Source organism: Miscanthus floridulus, chromosome 3 (assembly GCF_019320115.1).
Source record: "Miscanthus floridulus cultivar M001 chromosome 3, ASM1932011v1, whole genome shotgun sequence".
NCBI classification, from domain to species: domain Eukaryota; kingdom Viridiplantae; phylum Streptophyta; class Magnoliopsida; order Poales; family Poaceae; genus Miscanthus; species Miscanthus floridulus.
In genome coordinates, this window is record NC_089582.1 from 88173100 (window position 1) to 88197241 (window position 24142).

The following is a 24142-nucleotide window of genomic DNA, read 5'->3' on the forward strand; positions in this document are numbered from 1 at the left end:
CTACCTATCTCTGTGACTGGCGGACCCAGGGTATGCGTAGCAAAAAAAATTTCTTATTCAATTCGATGAAAATTTCCTTTTTTTATTTTTTTTATATTAAAAATTTCTACCTATCTCTGTGACTGGCGGACCCAGGGTATACGGTGGCCCACCCTGCATACCCTGTGGGTCCTCCACTGTCCACTACACAAGGACAAAGACTCGTCGGTGCAAAGATTAAACACACCCGGCACTGAAGGAAACAGCAGAAAGAGAGTAAGCTCCAGCACTCGGCACCCCAACTTAATAAGAACCGAAGATTAAACACTACTAACTTTGTGTGTTGGAGCTACTTGGCACTACTAATTTTGTGTTGGAGCTTGACAGGAATAATGGGTGGCTACAAGAAGTTCCAGTGAAACAATACCACCGCTAGATGGCTAGCTATGCTTTTTATTGTCCGTGAAGCCAACTCCGTAAGTCAAGGTCGTCTCCAACTGTGTTTTTGTTAATTGAGAAATGAAATTTCGAGCTCGTGCTGTCCTGTTGTCATCATCATATATTCTATATATAGTTGTGGTTGCTTCCTTCCTGGCAATAACCTTGTCAACTGGCGATGCACAAGTGATCCTAGCACTGGATTAGTAAGGTTAACAAAGACGGTGAGAGGAGATTAACGGAGTCAAGCATCTCACCTCCTCCACGTCACGTCAACCTTGGTTGGATCAAGGCAGGACGACCCTCCTCTTCACCTTAGACATTGTCAGGGCCGTGTGCGGCAATGACTTGGCGGGTGTGAGGTCACCTTTTTCGGGTTTGCGTGCGCTGGAGACAGAGAGGGAGGAGGAGGCAGAGGAGGGAGCCAACGGGAGGGAGAGAAGGTGGCAGTGGGACTGTGGGAGGCATGGAGGAGACTCCAAGTCCAAAGACGACGATGGGAACTGACCCGAGCACAGTGCCCATCGCGCCCGTCGTCTGTTTCGTTTGCAGTTTCCACACGCCATCGCCCAATCACCGTCGCCGGTGGAAAATCATCGAGATGGTCGGGTCGATGCTTTCCCACGCGGCGTGTTCAGTGTGCTGATTGGGAGGTCAATGGCGTGTGGAACGGGCAGCAGCATGGAAAATCTCCGCTGTTCTTGTCCTTGTTCGATTAAGGTTAGTTAAGGTTAAGGGCCTGTTTCCTTTGCTCCTAGGCAGATTTGCCTGGCCTGGCACACACCGAGCGTTCCCAAGTTGAGATCGGTGTCAAACAAGGGCCTTGCCAGCGCTCGGGCGTCCGAACGCACGCCTACAGCAGTTTCCCGTGAGGTTTCGCGGATCCACGTGGGTTCGCGCCGCTCTGAACATCACCAGCATCGAGAAAGAGGGGGAGGGGGCAGCGGATGTCCAGCCGGCGCCGGGAGGGGGATTAGACACCGAGACGAGGCAACAGAAAACGAGAAAGAAGATACAACACCCGATCTACTTTTGAAACATTCAGATGCAACAATTACAACATAAATATGTATCTGAAACACTTGCAAAAATACATGAAAAGTACTTAAAAACCATTGTAAAACATAAACAACATCCAGATAAAATATTTACAACATGTGCAACATCCGAATAAACATGTAACATACATCTAGAAAAAAAAATACAGATGAAACATTTGGAACAGAAGCTTGCAATATACGTGTACAACTGTTGCAACATGTGCAACATCCCAATCTACTTTTGTAACATCCGCATGAAACACTTCAACATACCTCTGAAACACTTGAAACATACGCTTGTAACATGTGCTTTCAGTGCAATATGTCCTTGTTGTTTTCGAATAGAGGCTCGTCGGCGCGTGGAGTTCACCGGTGTAGAGTTCGCCGGTCCGGTGGAGAAGGCCGCGGCAGGTCCACGCGCTCTAGAAGGCCGCGGCGGATTACCAGCTCCACGTGATAGCCACCCTCGCCTCCGTCCTGCGTGGCGACGTGGGTCTCCGTCGCCATGCTCGCACGCGGGCCTCCGAAGCCACCGTTTCCTCCCACGCGTGCGGGCCCTGGAGCTGCCATCGCCTTGCTTGTGTGCCAGCAACCGGACCCAGGAAGCGCATTGGTCGTTGGAGATGCGGGGGCGCAAGCCGGCAGCCAGACGCGGGAAGCACAGTGATTGCCTGAGTGTGGCCGCCAGATCCCCGTCATTGTGGCGCTAGGGAACAGAGATGTGCTGACGTGCACGAGGTGGGTGCCGTTGCCTCTGTGGCTGCATCGCTGACCCTACGCCACCAACACCGAATCTCCGATTCGCCACAGCAGCAGCTCCGGTGAGCCGGCTCGGTGAATAATGGATGAGGCTAGCTCGCTTGAATAGATAAGGCCACACTTGCCACCACTTCAGCCTGTTTTTTTTAGAGGTGGTCATTGGCCTGCCGCGGACGGCCCACCATTAGGAACGTCCGCCGTGGACGGACGCCCGATTCAAGAATTACGGGTCTAAAAAATGGCCGATGTTTGGCGCCGGGTTGAGTTGGCCCTTGTTTAGTTACCCCAAAATCCAAACTTTGGCACTATGCAAAAAGAAGATTCCCCGTCACATCAAACTTGCGGTACATGCATGGAGTACTAAATGTTGACGAAATCAAAAACTAATTGCACAGTTTGATTGTACTTTGCGAGACGAACATTTTGAGCCTAATTAGTCAACGATTGGACAATTATTACCAAATACAAATGAAATGCTACAGTGCGCTGCAGTGCCTCCAGATTTCAGTCAGCGTCAACTTTGGAGCCAACTAAACGCGCCCTTGGTGAGTGCATAGGCTAGTTTTAGTGCTAAGATGCTTTCCAGACTTTCATACGTGTCACTCGTCTTTCCGGTGCAACACTTGTTTCTGGTTCAAGTTCTACTAGCTGATGATTTGGGATAAAAATGAACGGAATAAAAATGAACAGAAACATGCAGGAAACATTTTCTTTGGTTTCTGTTACCATATTTTTTTTATTGAAAATGTATAATTACAAGTGGGAATAAAATGGAAACGAGCTGTAATCGAGAACTTAAACCAGAATTACATGCTACATGCCAGTCCACTCTCACAAGTATTCATCTGCCAGCTCTTGCTCAACTTAGGCCTGATAATGGATTGTAATCCAATCCTAGCCCCACTTCAGCCTTTAATTTTTAAGGAATGACCCTAATCCTGTTCAATTCATTGGTCACTAGCTAAATCCAATTCAACTTCAGATTTGATAAAGGTAATCCTGCTCCAATCATAATTCTATTAAGATGCATGGGCTGAATATGGACCTCAATTTGTGGGCTGCCTGTTAGTAGAGGAGCACAGCAAAGTAAGTGGGAGTTGAGTCCATGGGCTGCGACGCACACTAGCTAAGCATCTGCAGTGTTGAGCATTAAAATAAAAAGAAAGTAACACAAACGACAAACGAGAACGGCCTGTGTGCAGCAGCAGCCGAAAAGTGCACTAGCTAGTAAGTGTTAAATTGAAAAGGAAACGGCAACAAGAAAATAAGGGCTAAAGAGTTGACAGTTTAAGTGATAAAAGTACAACTCCAAACATATTATACGTCTCCAAACAAGTCATGAAAACATACAATAATTCGTATTTTTTTCTCAAGTAGAAAATTGGACTCAAATACCAATCATAGTCCAAACAAGCCAACTGAAGCATCACTCAGACTTTATTGACCAGGAATTCAACAATTTTTGTCTAGGCAAATTTTGCTGCAGGACATCCAACTTCAATGGAATTGGTCAATTCACACCATCAACATCGAAATATGCCAAATACAATTATAAAAACGTGTATATTTGCTATAATGCACTGTACTAAGTATTTTATTCATTCTTAGATTTCGAGAAGGTGGGGGGAACCGTCTTTTCTACTCTTATTTTCAACCTACGGCTATGATCACCACCGTCCTCCCCCTCCGCCTTCAGCTCCTACTCAGGGCATGTCATTGCGGCTGAGCATAGATCTGGCCATGTCGGCACCGCTGCTGTCAATCTGGATGTGCAACATGGCAGCACGTGGCGTCGACGTCTGACCAAAGTTATGGCACTGCACGGGGAGCAGCTTGCGACCGATGTCCACATAGCCCGAGAGTGGGAGGCTGGACGGCAAGCGCAACACAAATCCCTAGTCGCGTCGATGGGATTAGAGTGCCCGCCGCGTCCTTCCCGATAAGGCAATGTTTGGATGCGCATGTTTTCATCTCATTCCACATGTGTTAAAGTGGATTGGAGTGGAATTAAACTAAATTCCATTCCATTCCACTCCAACACATGTGGACTGTGATGGATACACATGCATCCAAACAAGGCCTAAGACATATTGGGTTTGGTCGCTAGCCACCGGACGGAGAGGCGATGGAGATGACAGTGGCGGTGACGAGCATCCCGACGAAGGTGAAGAACGGGCGGTTCTCGACTACGGTGTAGCTGGCTGCGCCCTGAGCATGGTACTTTCATTGTGGGGCTTCACCTAGATGCCTCCCATACTCCGTCCTCTGCTACACAATGCCCCCTGCCATCAGCAACAAGTCACCTGTTGTCAGTAGCAAGTCAACTGCACTAGCCCGGTGCCTAGCGTCAATTGAAAGAACGTGTGGAGAAGCACGAGGGGTGTGAATGCTAGCTCGTCGTTACTAGTGGGGGTCAAAGTCAACACGGTGGCCACTGCGGTACGTGAGCTTGGCTACCACTGCCACCGCCGTCATGAATCTAGGGGAGTCGGGTGGCTGGAGGGCCCTTAGTGAAACTCCCAGCGGGAGACCTAGCCGCAATTTACGGGTGATGCTCACCGGAGAAAAACAAGATGAATAGTGAACATGCGAATGTTGAAGACAAGAGTAGAAAAGACATTTCGGTCAAAAAAGAATAGAAAAGACATTTCCCCACATTCTCTCTCTTGAAATATGAGAAATGAATAGAATGTCAGTGCGGTGTGTTACGGTAAATATACACAGTTTTATAACGGTACCGGACATATTTCGATATTGGCGGTGTGAATTAGCCAATTTCTTTGAAGTTGGATGTCCTGTAGCAAAATTTGCCCTTTTTTCCTTCCTAATGATACATGCAAGTTTTATCAGTAATTATCAAATTGAATACATGAGTTAACACATGACCACATGAATTTAGAAAAAAACTTGACAAAGCATATTGTTCATGTATTGACGATGCATGTATCAACAAAATACATTTTTCTTGAAACATCATATTGGATCTAAAGCAATAGTCAAGTCAAAAGCTAAAAAATGGTGTGTTGCGGTGAAAGCCCTAGTTTGGTTTTGGCTAATTGATGAAACCTATTTAGACTAACCCTATGCTCAAGTGTATGGTTGAGATATAGGTTGGTCCAAGTCCAAGTGGTGGAGCTAAATGGCACTCATGGTAATGGTGGTGGCCAAAAAATGGTGATTCATGTGCTCTAACTTGGAAAAGAAGAAAGAGAAAAACAAAACCCTATAGAGATCAAGGCAAAGGTATAAGTAGGGATTTTGTTTTGCCGGTCAAGACACTATAGAGAATGTGACCAGGTTTAGGATAGATAGGCGTACTATGAAGAGGGAAAAATCATGGTAAAAGTGGTTATCAAGTGCCACTAGGTGAATTGATTCATGCATATGCATTAGGACCTAGTGAGTGACTAACTTAACCCTTGAAAATGCTTTAGAAAATGCTAACACACATGCACAAATGGTGGAACACTTTGGTGTTAGCACATGGAAGAAAGGGTGGAAGTGGAAGTTGAAAAGGAGAAGATATAGGATGCCAGACCCTGGTTTGGCAGGGCGCCGGACCATGGCTTGTGGGTCCGATTGTGTACCCTAGCTGCACAATTTTTTAGCGTAGGCGCTGGACCCAGACCCTTGTAGGGCGTTGGTCCATGGTCTCTGAGTCTAGTGGGTAACCCTAATGCATAGTAAAGGTGGAGCAGGGGCGCCGGACCTTGGCACATAGTCCTACTGGGGCGCCATACTAGGTCCGGAGCATTCTGGAGCTCTCTAGAGCTCTTGGTGTAAAACTGGCATAGCACCGGACCCAGGTGTAAGGATCGTGACGCCTAAGAGGGGGTGAATTAGGCAACTTAAAAACTACTAACTATGGCCTCTAAATTTTTACCTTAGCAAAACCTATGCATATAAATGAACTATCTAAATATGCAACTATGGTTTTGCTAGGTGTGTTGCCATCTCTACCGCAAAAGAAGTTATGCAACCTAGGTTTCAATCCTATCAACTAAGCTAGGAAAGTAAAGCACACAACCAAGGTAGCAATATAAATATGGATGGTAAAGATGAGGTAGAACTCCCGTCGATGACTCTGATATTTTTACTGAGGTATTGAGAAGCACACAAGCTTCCCCCTAGTCCTCATTGGAGCCCCTCGCAAGGGCCTAGCTCCTGGTCGGGTAACTTCATGGATAGCCCCTCAGGTCTTCCCCATGCACAAGTGGGTCTTCGCTGTGCCTCTCTCAGACCGTTCCCTACCATCTTCACTATCAAGCTTTTAGCTAAAACACCACGTGCCTTGTTCCCTCCGTGCACGGTGGTGGCCACACCACAAACACGGTTGGTGTGATCTCACAAGACTGACAAACTCCACCGAGTACAACAATTGTGTGCACAAGCACCAAGAGATAAGAGGTGGTCTAGTCAACCTAATCACATCGCAAAGCACCTACGCTAATCACCTAATATTTCACTAAGCACTTTGGTGGCTAGAGCAACTAAAATTGAGTCTCAACTCATATAGCAATTCCTTAGGCTCTCACACCTTTGTTTTGCCTGGCCATGGGGTATTTATAAGCCCCCAACCAAATAGAACCGTTGGTCTCCTTGGAGGGCATCTCTGCGCACCTCTGGATCGGACTTTGAAGGGGTCCAGACCATTCCTCCTCAGTCCGGTTACCTCCAACGGTCTCTGACATGTGACCATTTGAATCTGGATGTTACGTGTGTGCTGAGGCTAACATGTGGGGCCAACCTCTGGACCAGACCATTGATTGGTCTGGAGCTCCGGCTTTCTCTAGATGATGCCTTTGGACTGGGCTCACTATTGGTCCGAACGGTTACTGTTCCTAGGGTTCGAATCACCCTGTTGCTAGGGTTTGCAACTAGATTTGGAGTCCTTGGTCCAGACCCCTATTCATCAAGGTTCGGAGCTCCAGTTTTGCTCTGTTGACTTTGTTTCTTTGTGACCTTTACGTCTGTGCTTGAACTTTGCTTGATCTTTTGTCTCTTCTACTCAGCTTCTAATGTTTTGCTTGAGGTGTTGACCATCGAATCACCTCGTCGCCTTCGTCCAAGTCACATTTGCACCCTATTGGACTACAAAACAATCACTCACAAATATGTTAGTCCAATTTGGTCTTGTTGTTCATCAAACACCAAAATCCAATTTAAATGGGCCGAGGTCCATTTTCCTTACAATCTCCCCTTTTTGGTGATTGATGACAACATGACTAAAACAAGCAAATAATTATAGATGCAAAATTTTAAAATCTATCTACTTGCTAGGATGAAATGCAAAGGCAAGTTTATATGATGATAAAAATAACACTTGTATGAACTTTTGAAATCTTCTCTTGCCCTTACAAATGTCCCCAAGTGGCATTATGGACTTAAGCCTCCCCCCTAACTCCATAATCCACTATTCTCCCTTTCTCGAACCATTCCCAATTGGGGTTCACCCCTTTGATCTATGGATTGGGCTTGCTTTTGGTCCTACAATTTCTCCCCCTTTGGAATCAAACACCAAAAAGGAAGACATTAGTAGCACAAGGGAGGGTCAAATTTTGTGATACTTTATATGTGGAGTGGAATTGATCACAAAACGTGACTCTCACATTACATAGACTAAGCTCCCCCTAAATATATGCATACATATTGTCAATGTTTTGTAAACCGAACAAGTAAATTTATACGATTTCTACGTTGCTCTAGGAAGACGATGGTAGCATCCAAAAGACATGAGGATTTATACTAGCTCAGGCCAGAGCCCTACATCCAGTCTCATAGATGATCAAGTACGTGTTCCTCGCTTGAATGCTCTAAAGTTCTTACAATGAGGGGTGCAAGAATGGTGGAAGAGGTAGGAGATGGAGCTAAAGCTAGGAGATGGACTGCCTGAATGAAAACTTCAGGAGTCCAAAGATGGTGAAGATGCAGAAGGAGTGCCCTTGCTGCCCTTATATAGAGTCCGGGGCTAGGTCATGTACAAAGAAGGAGGGTCTCCTGACCGAGGGGTCGTGAGCATGAGGGATGGAACCTAGCTAACTTGGCTTGCAAGCAACGCCATCTTATGGTGCATGTTTGGACGTGGTTGTCCTCATGGTCCTATGTTCACATCACGGCATGGTGTGACATGGTGCTACAATGCCGTTTGTGGTGACACTGTGGGCATGTTGGTGTTTCACCAGCCATCCTACGTGACATGGTCTTCATCATGGCCTTCGTCATCGCTTCCTAATTTCCCAGGGGGTGTCGTATAGGAGTTGGTAGCTGCCACTAGGTCACCAATTGTCTTGCTGCCTATGGTGATGGTGCCCATGATCTTGGGCTCCGAGGTTGTGGCTCCTGTTGGCTTGGATGGCTTCTAAGTCAAGGCCACCATCATGGATCCCATCCCGTATGGGTGGAGTCATACACGTGTCTCATAGGGCCATATTTGGCCAGTGGGTCTCCAAACTGGCCATCACCACTCGGTGGTGTTGTCTTGTCTCTGCTGCATGGTGCAGGGATGGCATCTGATTGGATCGAGATGACTGTTGTCCCCTTGGTCCTTGCGGGGTCAGTGCGGTGTGCCTGCTCCTATCAGAGTAGGTACACTTGGCTAGACTCGATCTCTCCCCATTCCTCCTAAGGGTTGGGATGGTGGAGTGGTCGTGAGTCCTTGTGCGGCATGCGACTAAGGCAGAAGGAGGGGTCATGGCGACCCTCGGCCTTAGTGTTTGGCCTGATTTGCTCAGCTTAGCTAGGCCTCGGTCGTTTGGGCATATACCAGCTGGCATACGATGGTCCACCTGAGCAGTTACCTAATCGGTGCCTTGAGATACCTAGGGTATCATAACCCCGACAGTAGCCCCCGAGCATTTTTGCAATCATGAAGTGATCGTGAAAGTGCTAAGATGCGCGTGTGCTGAGTGCGAGTTCATAGTCATGGCTCATCTGAGCTTTGCTGCTCGACCCCTTGTGGGCTAGCACATTCAATGCGGTAGGTGGCTGTTATGTCCCTCCCTATCAGGATGCCCTGACGATGCGATATGTGACTGTTGAGCCCTGCCATGTCAATGTGCTGCATATTGGGGTTCATGACCCAGGCAAGGCCGAGTGGTCTCGTCGATGCTGTACCGGCTCCGCCTTTAGGGGGATCCAATTTTCCCCAATCTCTCATGGGGCATCTAACATTGGTTGTGGCCTCCTATGGTGCACCATGTGACACGGGGTCTCAGGCTGCTTAGTTTGCCTTGGGTCTTATAAATAGGGACCTTCCTGCCGCTTGAACCACCTTCGACCATGTCTACGTGTTGCTTTTAGCCTCTTTGGGAGGCTGAGTTTGAGAGAGGAGATGAAAGAGGATTTTGAGGTTTGAAGAGGACCGTGAAGTCCCAAGCATGCAACTCGCTAGGAGTCGTTTGCGGTGGCTGGAGGCCAGCATTGCCCCTTCCAACAGCTGGTGCTAGAAGGAGATTTGCGAGCAGGGGGGTGCAAGGTAGCATGGCTGCCAAGTCTCTTTTTCTCGCCCCAAACCTCAGTGGTTCGGGTGCTCAGAATGTGCGACGGCCGACGGTATTTCTAGATCCTCCCTGACCCTCATGTGTGGTCCGATGCTACATCAGGGTCCCATTGAGGGATCATTCGACATCTGCTTAGGACTACTCATATGGCGGGAGGAGGGTAGAGTAGCACTACCTTGTCACACTGCCCTCGTTAGGTGGGACAGCGAGATGGCATGGCTACTCTACTATTGCCAGTGATAGCTAGCCTCCCTTTATTGCCGAAGGGATGGCTATGGTCCCCCTACGTGTGGCCTCCAAGGTCATGGTGTCCACAAAGGAGTAGGTGGGGTGCCCGTTTCTCTTGCTTCCTTTGTGTCATTCGGCCTTGGATTGTCACTTGGCATCACCATCGAGGTGATGCCTGACCCTGGCATTCTAGCAGCTTGGCCGCTCCTGTATTCGTGAATTTTGAAGGGAAAGGAACCTCCTTCAAATTCTTAGGCTTCCTTAGCAGATGCAATGAGCCCCTAAGCCTAGGAGCCGAGGTCATGCATTTGGTCTAGGGTCACTAAAAAGGTTGTTCCACCTTAAATGGCATGGGTGGTAGTTTCCCTAGCCTCTTCTTGCACTATCGCGAGGTTTTCTGTGATCGAACGCTGGCTTGTAGGTCTTGGACCTTTTTGCTTCTTCTGCATGACCGAGCTATGATCATGCTTTGGGGTTCACATTGCTTCACAAGGAAGACATTGCTGCGATTCCCTGGCCATCTGCTTCATTGATCTCTCCCATAGTGGTCGAGGACCTAAGGCACAGGGAGGAGTTAGGTCATGGCTTGGCCTTGACCTCTTATGGGGTCATGGGGACCTGACTCCATTTTTCCCAAGCATCCTTGCCGACCTTGAGAGGTCATGTTGCCCTATTATAGGCAAGTTTGTTTTTGCCCCACGTGGGTAGAGGCATGTCCACCATAACCACGCGGCCAGAGTGGTGCGCCTCGTCGGGGTCGATGGGTAATTCAAGTGGGACCTGATATCCTCCCTAATCGACGTGGAGTTCAGCTATGCCTCATCGAGAGATGTCCCATAAATCATCGATCATCAAACCCGCTCATCCCCGATCACCTCTACAGCGGTTAAAGGGCAAGATGCCTCCCCCAGAGGGGATCAACCCGATCTGGTGCTTGAAGTAAGCAAGTATAAGTGAAGTTTATCTATCTTTAGACCCTGAGCCAATGGAATCCATCTCCACCCTTTGCATCTATCCATGTGTTGTCCTTGGACGAATGGGCTAGAAGAAATACCTCCGTTCCCTAAGGAAAATACGATACCCTAAATACTTCTGGGTGAAAGCTATAACGGTAATTCCGTACGCTTGTGGATTTATTCTATAAACGTTAAGAAATACCAATAAATGCCCGGACAAGCTCAAAGTACCTTATTTAGCGGATGTGTGCCCCTTCGTGGGAAACCAAAAAACAAGTTGGCCCATGGCTGTAACCAAAGTACGAGCTCCTAGAATCTAGAAAAACAGTTTCATGACGTGCCCATGGTGATCAGGCTTTTTCCTGTCGCCCCTATTCATTAGGACATGGATGCTCACTTGTTCTACCCGTTATCCGCTCAAATAGTAACATACACAACTGCCGACAGCTGCTCATGCGTTCGTTATTCGCCCACTATAGTCCCTGGCCTGAGACGCTGTTATATTGGCCTCAGGGCTCTGAGACAATGACCTCACTTCTTCCACTAATGAGGCTCACAAAAATTTGGGATCACATTACTTAATGGGTCACGAAGAAAAATGTGACGCCCTTAGTGCCTGTAAACAAAATGACTCGCATTGGGTCACCTCAAGAAAAATCAACTTGTCAGATTATTTTGCTCCGGCAATATCCAGCAACGTGATCACATAGACGGGATCAGATGGTAGCACATGAGACATGGAGATTTATACTGGTTTAGGGCATGGGGCGTGCTAATCCCTACTCTAGTGGTAGGGTTACAGAGAGGGCAATTGGGCTAATAGATTATTTCCTAGTTTGTTACATGATATGTGCAATAGAAAGATCCTAGATATCGTCCAGATATGTCCGCCTTGGTTTGCCTTGATCTCCACGTTGGTCGATGGTGTCAGCCCTCGTGGGCCTCTCCCTTGATGGCTACTGGGCCGATAGCTTGGCGATAGTCATAGATATGAGCGGTGTAGGTACCCCTAGCCCATATCTCTGATAGTAGACCCTGTAGGACTTAATGATAAGCCATCATATAGCTCTAGCCCTCGCGACATTGCAATTTCCCCTGCAAGTTTTGCGTACTAAAGTATCAGTGAGCATCTTCGGATGCTGAAGTTCTGAGCAGTGCGCTTTAGATATCCCCAAGTATTGGGGAGCCAGTATGTTGTCGTTCGAGTATAAAAAGCATTTCTCGGGTAGCGAGAATCTTCTTCAAGTATCGAGTGGGGCGGTGGTACACCGTACATCAAGGAACATAGTTCCCTAGCAGCTGTAAGCACCTAGCTCGGGTGGTACACCCCATATCGGGAAATGTAGTTTACTGGGTGTAGCCCTCGGGACGTTGTCAATGTCTCGCTTAGGTGGTGGCACCCAATGACAGGAAGCGTAGCTTCTAGGACGTCCGTAGGTGCCTATGTTAGGGTGAAAACACTGCTATACTCAGGAAGTTGGTTCCCGATGTATTCCAACGTGTAAATTAGTGGTTGCGCATCATTAAGTCCTAGTCGCAGAACAATAATGAGGATGGGGTAGGTGCACCTCCATCGCTTCACGCATCACTAAGCCAGTTGGTTTCTGGGCGACCCAATTTGAGTCGTTGTTTAACAGCACTAAGGGCGTCACATTTTTCTTTGAGACCCGTTAAGCAATAGATCTTGAATTTTTGTGAGCCTCATTAGTGGGAAGAGCGAGGTCATTGTCTCAGAGCCCTAAGGCCAATATAACAGCATCCCAAGCCAAGAACTATTGTGGGCGAGTAACGAACGCGTGAGTAGCTATGGGCAGTTGCACATATTACTCTTCGAGCTGGAAACAGGTAGAATAAGTGAACGTCTGCTATCACTGAAAGGAAGGACAAAGCCTGACCAGTGGGGGCACATCATAAAACTCTTTTTCTAGACTCTAGGAGCTCGTACTTTGGTTATAGCCATGGGCCAACTAGTTTTCCAGTTTCCCACAAAGGGGCACACTTCTGCTGAAATAAGGTACTTTGACCTCATCCATGCATTGGTAGATTTACCTGACATCAAGTGTCAAAGGTTTTAGGGTTAGACTGGTGACCCTCCTGAATACCCCCTAACTCTAGTAGGGGCAGGGGTCGATAGTGAACGAGTCACTACCGCATACACCTGCAGCAAGGGTGAGCCAGGCCGAGTACTCGAGGCTGCGTTCAACATGACATGAGGACGTACAGCGAATCGGTCTTTAAATGACACAGACGGGGATAGATTCACACCCAAGACCTCCATGCCTTGTTGCTGCACTACCGCCAACCCGTCCGGTCTCTTTTCATTATTAACACATGGTTCTTTTCCACGATAACAAATATAGCCAACTGTGACCAGAGCTCATCCTACATCTCGTAGGTGATAGGAAATCACCCAACTTCTACCGGTCTAAGCATAGCTAAGCATCATTCGATCCTACACTTAATTAGGATTCATAGGATTTTATCTGGACAAGGTAAGGATATAATGCAACAATTGGTTCCACCCAATTCCTATACTTAATGCATCATCAATAATAAAAGATACTCAAGATATTTGTAAAAACATGGGAGACTTAGAATGCTTCGGGGCTTGCCTGGAATCCAACACAAGGTTAGTGTTTGTTAGACGACACTCGCTTGGTGAGCATCTCCTGTTCAGGCATGTACTCCAGAGGTCCTTCCATCTTTGGGTTTGGCTCCAACATCCCATCCTTCACGTGGTTCATCTAGCGTACCTAGATGAGATGCAAGATGCAAGTGCATGAATATGAAGAATGGTAATATGAGATGCATCACATAATAGCATTCAAGGCAAACATAAGACCATGCAAGACATAGGCACCTAGAGTTATTTAACTAAACATCACACAACCTATTATAAAGGGATAGTAAACATATTAGGCATAGCACACAAGTGAACTTAAGTTCAGCATTGCACACATGCGTTAATCAAGAACTAACCAACATGTTTAGCCAAAACAAGAGCAAGCTAAGGCAATCACCTAGCACATGTATAGAAATCTAGACAGCAGCACAACAGTCACTTGTTTTATCCATAACTAGAGATATAAGCATCTAACAAGGGTGAACCTAGACTTTCTGGAAAGCTAATGAAATTGCCTACAACATTGTTATTATCACCAAAATATCATTCCAAAGCTAACCAGGTGAACCATGCCAATGTTTTAGATCTGCCCAGAACTAGGATAGAAAAGTAGTAGTACTTTGAAAAATATAAAACTAGAGCTACAGACATCAAACAAGCTTGAACCTTAACTTTCTAGAAATCTTATTAAATTATATAAAACATTTTTATTATCACCACAAGGTGATTCTACCATTAACAAGGTCAATCAAGCACAATTGAGCACCTCTGTCCAGACTTGGATAGATTCTGCCATGCAACTTCGCAAGCTTATAACTGGAGCTCTACAACACCAAAAGGGATGATCTTTAACAATTTGGAAATCTCATGAAAGGCACTACACTTGTTCTATTATCTCTAAGACATGATTCAAAGCGTAGCTAAGTCAAACAAGACAATCATTTAGATCTCTATAGAGAGCATGCAAAATCTGACAATGAACTTACAAAATCTATAGCTCCGAAATTATCATGCCTATGTCCATGAAATTTTAACACAAGCAATATTATGAAATTAGCTACAACTTTGGTATTCACTACAACCACAGCAAACATCATTTACACCACAAAAATGATTGCACAAGCAAAACTACAATGCAGCCCAACAATAGTGGTACAGAAAACTGATAGGAACTTCAGAGAAACATAACTGGAGTTGTAGACCTCCAACAATCATGAATCATAACTTTTTGAAAATATTATGAAGTTACCTAAAACTTTCTTGTTATCATCTTAAGATGATTCTATAGATAACAAGGTCAATTAATCCAATGAATGCATCTCTATCTAAAACATGGACCAAAACTGACATGCCACTTTAAACAGATATAACTGAAGTTATACATGTCCAATAAATGTGGTTATGGACTTTTTAGAAATGCTAACAAATTGTAAACAACTTTGTTATAAACAACTAAAGCTAATTCTACTATTAAGAAGGACCCACAGTGCCAACAAGTAAACCCTCTCTAGGTTTGGGCAGAAACAGGCACAGAGATTTAAGTAAGTATAACTCAAGATCTACTTAACCAAAAATCATGATATTTAGCTTTTTGAAAATAGTAATAAAAGTACTACAACTCATGTATTATCATAAATTCATGATTCATAACTTAACTAAGCCAGTTAATTCAAACATGCAGGCCTATTTAGAATAGGAGCAAAGCAACATAGGGCATTTGTTATTTTTATAGATCTTAAACTATCAATTCTAAACTCCTAAAATTTTTACCAGGCATCAATCATCTCCTGATTAGCACTCCATAAATATTTCATATTTATTTGAGCAAAAAACTGCAGTTATAAAAAAGACAAGACACAACTAGTATTAAGAACCTAACTGCATAAATCTCTTTTTACAGCAAAATATTTAAACTAAAACATGCCATATTATAGATCTACTCCATAGATAATTTCACAAGGATTCAAAAAAGTCCTGATTTACTATTTTATGATTTTTCTACTAATTACTATGAGTTTTCAAAGTTGATAATCCAAATCTGCCAAAATCAAAAGAAAAGGAATGTAAATCTTGCATCAGGGACCCTGCAGTTTTTAGAAATTAAACACAAACAAAAAGATCCTTTCTAGCACTATTCAACTAAGTCACGGCATCTCACTTAGGCCCTCCAACTTCTTCTAATTCATGTGTGCAGTCCTTCGCTCTCTCTACATCACAACAATGGAGCAGAGCAGAGAAGAGGCGACGGGGAGGTCGGGCTCCGGGTAGCTGATGGCCGGAAGTGATGAGGAAGGGGATGGCTGACTCTGGTTGTGGCTAGCCATGGCCACGCCTAGCTCTAGCCTTGGCTGGCTATAGCCAGCAGCCGCTCGACAGCAGCAGGATGTGGCGACTGGTGGACATGGCCTCAGTGACAATGCTTTTCGGCTTCGCTGGTTGGGGGACGGTGCGAGGAGGCGCTGGAGGGGCATGGAACTAGGTGCTCAGATGGTTGGAGGTGATGAGCAGTGAGGGTGGATGGGGTAGGGCCTTGCTGCGGTAGCCATGGGTGCGCCCGCCATGGCGCTAGCAGCAGAGCGGAGGAGAATGGAGAGGGCAAGATGAAGAATGGAGGATGCTATGGTGTCTAAGATGAGGAGAGCGAGGCGAGGTGGTGCTCATGCGACAAGTGAGGCCAGCCACATAGCGTTCGGTTGCTGCACACAGTCTGCCATGAAGCCACACAACACAGTTCAAATTTTCAATTCTATCTAAAAAATACAAGCTGAAACTCAATATTCGTCCCTTCTTAACTCCAAATTCGTTTAGTTTTGGCACAAATTGTAGTAACAAATGGTGTAGAGCTACGCGAAATCTCCAACATTGCTTAAAGGTTCAAAGTCTAATTCGGCCTGGTTGGAGAGATACAAGGTTCCAAAGTGGGGTTCACGAAACTTGAAAACTGAATATTTTAGTTCCAACACTTAGCCGATTTTTGGAGCTTCAAAACAACACTGAGTTGATTCTTGAAATCCCTAATCGAGACACTTATAAGTCGAATCAAGCCTTGATCCAAAAATAAAGTTTGTTCTACATAACATGGACTACAACTTTTATTTAGGTTCCACTGCCATGCAAACCCTCTAAGCCATAGTTCAAACCAAGTCAAAGTAGCATCACGATAAAGCTTAATTTAGAGTTTTAAGTCGATTGAGGCATTTTCTTGACTTCTGCTCAACATGAACCCTTTATGACTTTTGTTGTAGAGTTCAACTAGAGTCATTTGGGCAAGGTAGCAAGGTTTGGTTGATGACCCATAATTCCATTCACTTAATAGCGCAATTCAAGCAAGAATGTAACTCATCATTTCATGTGACTTTTTAATTCCGAACTTCATGAAACTTTTCCAATCATCCATGTGGGTGGAAAATTGATGTGAGGCACATGAAAGAAGCACCCTCAACATTACTTAGGTGTATATCTAAAAAGGGCCAATATGCAAGCAAAGGTGTGTTGCCCAAGTTGACGTTGGAGCTCACTCTTGTAGATTTGATCTTGACACCTTCATTACCACTTAACATGCCATGTTTGAGTTCAAACCCATTGCTTAACTGGTGACAAACACCTAGGATGTTACAGCCCTCCCCCCTTAAAGGAACCGTGTCCTGAGATTCAGGACAAAAGTCTTTTATGGAAGAGAGACATGTTACCAGTTTCCAATATTAGCGATAGCTTTAGGCTACATAGCTTCAAGCATCAAAGGGACCAAATTGGTCAAGACAACTTTCTATACTTGTTCTTTGTAGTAAATTTTTGTCAAAAGGATTTCGTTATTGGCTTCCATAAAGCATTGTTACATTAGGAGAAATCCAAGATAGCACTGGCCTACGTACTTCGTCCTCGATGTACGAAGAGTGATACAAGCGTAGACTAAATACTTGTAACATCTACTTCCCTAGTGGATATAGCATAGACCATATGGACTTTGCACTAGACCATAGTCTGTTGATGGATATTCCTTGTAATGGTGCTATATTTGTTCACAAGGTTTGAAAAGCAGTTCTTTACTAAAGTGGCTTGAGCACAACTTTCCGTAAAGGATTTGATCGTGGATGGGGTAAACATCCTTTGAGGGTATGAGAAGCTAGCTAGCCAATATCCAAGCCAGCTATAGCAGTGCAATCACTCAGATGTCAACTGATGGAGAGCTACATAATGTTCCATGTGTGCAGTGCTTCTTCTCTTATAACAATACTGTATTATCTGAGTCTATTGAGTGAGCGGTGAACGTAATAGCTGACTCTGTTGACTCAACGTTGTTGATGATCATTATTTGAGGGAATCCTCGTATCCAAGTGGCAACAGTTATCTGGGTTGAATCTAATGCAACATCATGGGTAAGACACATCGAAGGTACCAAGGATAAGTCCGCCTTGGAAAACATTGCTGAAGAAGGATGACAGCGAGGTCTGAAGGTCAACGAGAGTTGCAAGTATACACCGACTGGAAAAATAGTACACTACTAAGCAGGTTGAGCACAATTTGTCTTCATGGTGCAGTGGTGCAGTAAGTTGGGTTGACTTGCACTATATTGAAACTATCTTTGTGGAACTACTTTTGACATTGGGGCTTCATTTCTAATGTCAGTCAATATCTCCAAATCACAATTTGAAATCTGTTGTTTGACACCTTTCAAATTGCTTCCGATTTGCAAGGGTACAAATTGACTCGTAGAACACCTCGATTGCTCGAACATTGTTGATAGAAGAGGCCAAGAACAAGGTACAAAGGGGTCCAAGGAGTTTTCTTTAGGGCATCTAAAGGATTATCTAGCAACAATTATTGACCGCATTACATAGCTTGGCATCAATTGCAAACACAACTTTCGAATGCGAAGGATGATCGTAGTCATAAAGAAATTACAGATTCTGTACTCTTCGGTTTTCTGTTCATATTTCACAAACTAGTGCTCCATTGTGCATGAATTTTGGTAGGAATATAGATCCATAAGTCCCCTAACTGTTCACCAAAATTCAGCTCAAACGGACACTGTTTGACTATCCAAACAATGCGGCTACCAAAACTGCTCTATTCTGTAATTATAGCATACCGAATTGACAAAACATCTCTCAAATCCGATGTTTCACTCAACCAATCCTCAAACAAACTTAAGGCATCGACGTGTCCTAAGTGAGGAATGAGGTCACCAAAGTTTGTGGCCATTCCAACCATGTTTGAGTCATTAATCGTTGGCTTGAAGATGTTCGGTTTTGTACCTAAAATCTGGACAGATTTCTCATTCTTCTCTTTCTTTGCTTCACACGTTGTGGTGTGTGTTCTATACTCTCTATCTCTTTGTATAGCAGCAGCAGCAGCAGCTCTTTTCTCTGAGGATGTAGACTAAGGTTTTCCATATGTGGTTCTCAAGAAACAACTTAAATCATTTGATTTAGACACCAACTTGACGACACACAAGCATTGGACTTGTGGCTATGTTTTCGGGACACAAAGCATACTCTACATGGAGGGACTGTCCTATAGAGATAAGGAACCATTCCTATATATCCTTTGGCACTTCGTCCAATAGAGTCTGGACACATGTGTTAGTGGCACCTAGGGGCACAAAGATGCTGACTCAAACTAGGGACGTGCTTTCGCTAGCTCCTACATAGCCGATACAACGTCTTGTACTATCTGTGTGATTGTTCAAGATGGAATTGACTTGATAGCATAGGTTTTGGAAAACAAAGCAGTAGTTGCATTGCTAAATGGCTTGTTGTTTTGTTGCTTACATTGCTCTGCGAGACAGCCTTCATAATTAGCAAAAAGTTGTCACCTAGCCAGAGGTTAAGCTTCCTACTAGTAACTAATCAGTTGTCTCTCAACACTAAAAGTTCTAAATCTTCACTCTTGCCAACATAGTTGTGATTGACACATAACAGATGGCCGCCATCGAAGTCAGCAGGCAAGGGGTCACACTAGAGATGGTTGATCTTGACTATGCGATCTGCATGCACATAATGATCAAGACTTGGATAGCCAGGTCATAATCATAATGTGATGTTCGATTCTTATCCGACTAACAACTTGTCCAACATTAAGTGTTGTGTGCATTTTTGATCCAACGGGGATGACATAAGTTGCTCACTAGATGACTGACATCATTACAGGGACAGTCACGTAGAGTCACTTGTCTACCATCTCTTGTAGTCTGTTAAGTTCATATCGGTGACCTATTTTTTAAAGGTTATCCTTTGGACGACTCCAGAAGGAAGCTCTACTACTTTTGGTCTAATATAAGGATCTTCCGATTAGATATGGAGAGATAACCAAGGAAGAGCTCACATGAAAATAACACATCGGTGTAGTTCTGCAATGGATCATAACTAGAAACCTCGATACCAGCGCGTGCCGAGCAGCACAACCTTGTGTTGCGCGCCACAAGAGGCTCTCGGTTTCGTCATGGCACCGTAGATCGCTAATCGTGGCACCATTACTGAACATACAACCCACTAGAATTTTCACATGGCACAAATTTGGTTGCAAAGGAGCAAGCACAATGAGAAGGAGGGATAGTAAACAAAGGTAGTCACAAGGTTAGGATTCAATAAGGAGGCGATTCGAAGATCAAAACACAGCGCAAGAGAACATAGCCTAATTGCCAAAGACAACTGAGCAGGGGACTCTTTCTTAACTTCCATATACGCCTTGTGTACACCAAGGTAATTTCCAGATAAGGATTAACATGAGACTTGGTCTTGTCGAGCAACAACATGAGATTCAGACTGATAACATCCGGAGACTTGAAAGAGTTAGAGACAAAACAAACGAGATTCGAGGGACAGAGCCAATGCACTAACTAGAGATTCAGTTGATAAAGCAATGACATGATCTGCGAGGAAAAGGTTCCAAAGCCAGGGTAGATAGCGATTAGCGTTGCACCAGATCATCAGTAGGAGAAGGAGCAATAAGGTCCAACAAGGATTTTTGAGCAGGGTCCTCCCACACAGGAGCAGGACAACCATGACACATGCAAGCATTCAAGGGAACTAAGCTTGGGCCTAAGGTCAAGCAAAGGCATGGATAAAGGTCTTCATAGCGCAACGTTCAAGGGCTAGCCACCACGTGTACAGGCTCAGGCTCCTAAGAGAGAACTTAATTGGAAACAACAACCATGAGATTATCAAAACTTGGACGCTATTCTAGGATAGCGCTCTTCAACACTCGTATGCTTACTAAGGACAAAAGGGTGACAACTACGGCACTACCTAGATAACGAGCATTCACACCTACATCATGGTCTTAAGTGAGCATTTCAAAACACTCAATCCAATTAGCTTAAATGACTATTACAAAACACAAAGCTCGTACATAACAAGCAATTACCTACAGCAACACCACTACAAATATCATGCCAAACATGGTGGTAAGGCACTGTTATCTTTTATTTCCTTTGGAAGCAAACATATGAGGCAAAGCTAATCACACACTATCTTCAAGCATGGCTATTCAAGCGGCATGGAAGAAGATATTTTGTCTAGCTTCACACAGGGAAGATAGTAACATCACATTGATCACAAGTTACTTAGTACTAGAACAAAGTGAGGGAAGCATATTTATGCATAGGCACAATCATGATGCATGCTTGTCCTATTCATCCTTACGAAATTGTCAGCCTAAGGTGGCAATCACGTTCTATGTCGGTGGCATAACATGTACTCTCTCGGTATATAGCTAGTCATCAGCTACATTCAATCTATGCATTCGTGGTTAGCGTACCTGCAGGCAAACTCATTGCAGCCCATCCCCACAAGAGATAAATAAGCACACAATGAAAGCAGTAAACTAAGATACTCTCCATATATACATCCCCAGATATATATACTTCAGTATCCATAGCTACCCGATAGATATACCCACAATTAAGTACCTTCATATATACATGTGTGTAACATGTAAATATTCTAGTAACCACATCTAACTCTCCCCTAGACCGACAGTTGGATGGTCATGCTCTCACAACTCACACTTACCTCGGCGTAGAGGCAATTGATCAATACATTAACATTCAAGCGAATGGCATCCATACAATAGCACGCTGTATGGACGACGAAAGTAAAAACCCCCATGTTAGTACTTAGATAGCCACCTAATAGTCTTTAACTGGGCATAAAGGAGTATGTCGCTAGCATAGTTTTGCAAATAAGTTTTGATAAATTTGCCTGTAGCTAAAGTTTTAGTCAAAATAGGATTTTAAAAACCAAAACTTTGTTTTTAAAACTATGTACATGATAGTATTATGCTTAATCTTGCTCTGATGCCAGTTGTAACAGAACCACCCAATTTATACAAGATCAAGTACGGCTGTCCCCATTTAGCACATTGACGAGCACATACTTTCACTTATAAAAACCTGGTGTTGATACAAAAGTGGATCTGCAAACACAAAGGGCTAATACCCGAATCGGTATCCAAGGCGTGCCAGTCGATTTGACCTGTTAATCGACAAGGATGAAGATACGAGCACTTTGGTCCTGACAACAGCGATACGCCCAGAAGTCACGGCCAAGAGGTACTCACGCGGAACTCGAGGATCGCCGAAGGTCGCACTGAAGCGATGCAGCTCGCCGAATCAATGAGAACTCGTAAAAAGAAAATAATGCAAATTGACGAAGTCGCCGAAAAGTAAGTAGATGCAAATAGGAGTAAAAATTGGTTTTGATATTGATTGATATATTTATTTACATTGCCCCTCACTCCATATTTATACCCTGATCTAAAGAGACAAAACCAAACACAACTAGGACACCAAGCCCATATCTAAGGAAACACGTGACTCTTACATGAATCATACTCTAACAAATATAGAAAAAGAAATCAACTCCTATCTATTTCCCTGTCCGCCTTAATTACGATGGAAATCTCACTATCCTTCTTCCCATCGGCATACCCCCTGTTTCATCGGCAATAGTCCTCAAGTCTTCCCCCATCAGCATACTCCTTGTTTCATCGGCAGTAGTCCTCAAATCTCCCTTCATCAGCATACTCCCTGTTTCATCGGCAGTAGTCTTCAAATCTCCCTTCATCGGCATACTCCCTGTTTCATCGGCAGTAGTCTTCAAGCCTCCCTTCATCGGCATCACCAGCTATCGGCAACCATCTTTACAAGATGGCTTTCATCGGCTATCAAAGTATACAGTAACTTTCCCCTTGCTGATTAGTCCATTCCGAACATTTTAACACGTGTAAAAAACGGTGTCAACACATGCCCCCCAATTTCGGAGTATAAAACCATTAATGCTCCAAAATTTACTCCAGATTACCGTAACTTATTCTCCAAGCCAAAACCTGCTCTGTTATCAAATCCAATCAAATCTAACCCTGATTCACGCACTTTAGTAAATATCGCACAATCGCCAACCACTCTTGCCTTGATTATGGTTAAGATACCAAAACAATAACCCATCGGCAAGATCTTAACATGATAATGCTGTCATTTTCAGAATTAAAATATCCTGTACCGATATCTCTTCCAAGTCATGATTACTTGCCATCAACCCATCTGTATAATCCCCTGATCATCGTGCAAACAGTTACCATATCCATCTGAACCACTTCGACCTACATGCGCGCGGCATAGAGATAAGTCCAAAATACCCCTACTCCAAGCGGTTTATAAATAGACTCCTCTGGAACACTTGTCTTCTACCCTCAGACTCCAATCTTTGACATTTTCTCTTTCCGGCGGTGACTCCGACGAACCACTGCACGACCTCAGCCAACAAGAACCCTTCTCCAGCGTTACCTCAAGTCTCCGGCTCGTGCCTTCATCTTCTTCAAGATAATGGCAGTCAACTTCGACGTCCCCGCGGTTCGCTCCTCTTCCATTACCTTTACTTTGATTCCCCTAGTTTTTGCAAATCCATATAGTTGGTGATTTTTCCTTCCTTTTGTTCTCCGGATCTTTCAAACTTAGGAACTGCGCAACAAATTAGTTATTCCAACCGACCAGCCGTATGTCCAATGCCTAGGACCAATGGGCAACCCAGATCCAACCGATCTGATTAATGCAGAGGTTAACAGAATTCCCTTTAGAGCCCAAAATTTCTCTCTGAATTTATGGAAAGACACATTCCGATCTTGGCCCAAAACCACCAAAGGGTGGAAAGATTGGTACTTGAGGGTTAATAGATCGATGCAAGTATACTGGGCAGAACGGAAATTAGACCAATGCATTAGGTTATCTATTGCCGATATGCAGAAGAATGAATCGATGATGATTACAGTTGCTTACTTCTGGTCAGACACAATAAACACTTTTATGTTTGGACATGGCCCAGCTACTCCTACACTTGCCGATGTCCACATGCTCACTGGCTTGGATATTTCAACTGCCGATGAAGGCTCCATTTATGGTAGAAAATCTAAATATAGGGTGAATACCCGCAACATCGGCGGTTGGACGGGATACATTCAAGAATACCAGAAGACTGGGACACTTAACCAGAGGGAACATGCCACATTCTTGAATATGTGGTTAGAAAAATTTATTTTCTGTGGTCGATCAGTAGGACCAACCAACGCCTTCCTCCCCGCAGCTGAACTTTTGACTAATGGCGTAAGGTTTCCTCTTGGCCGATA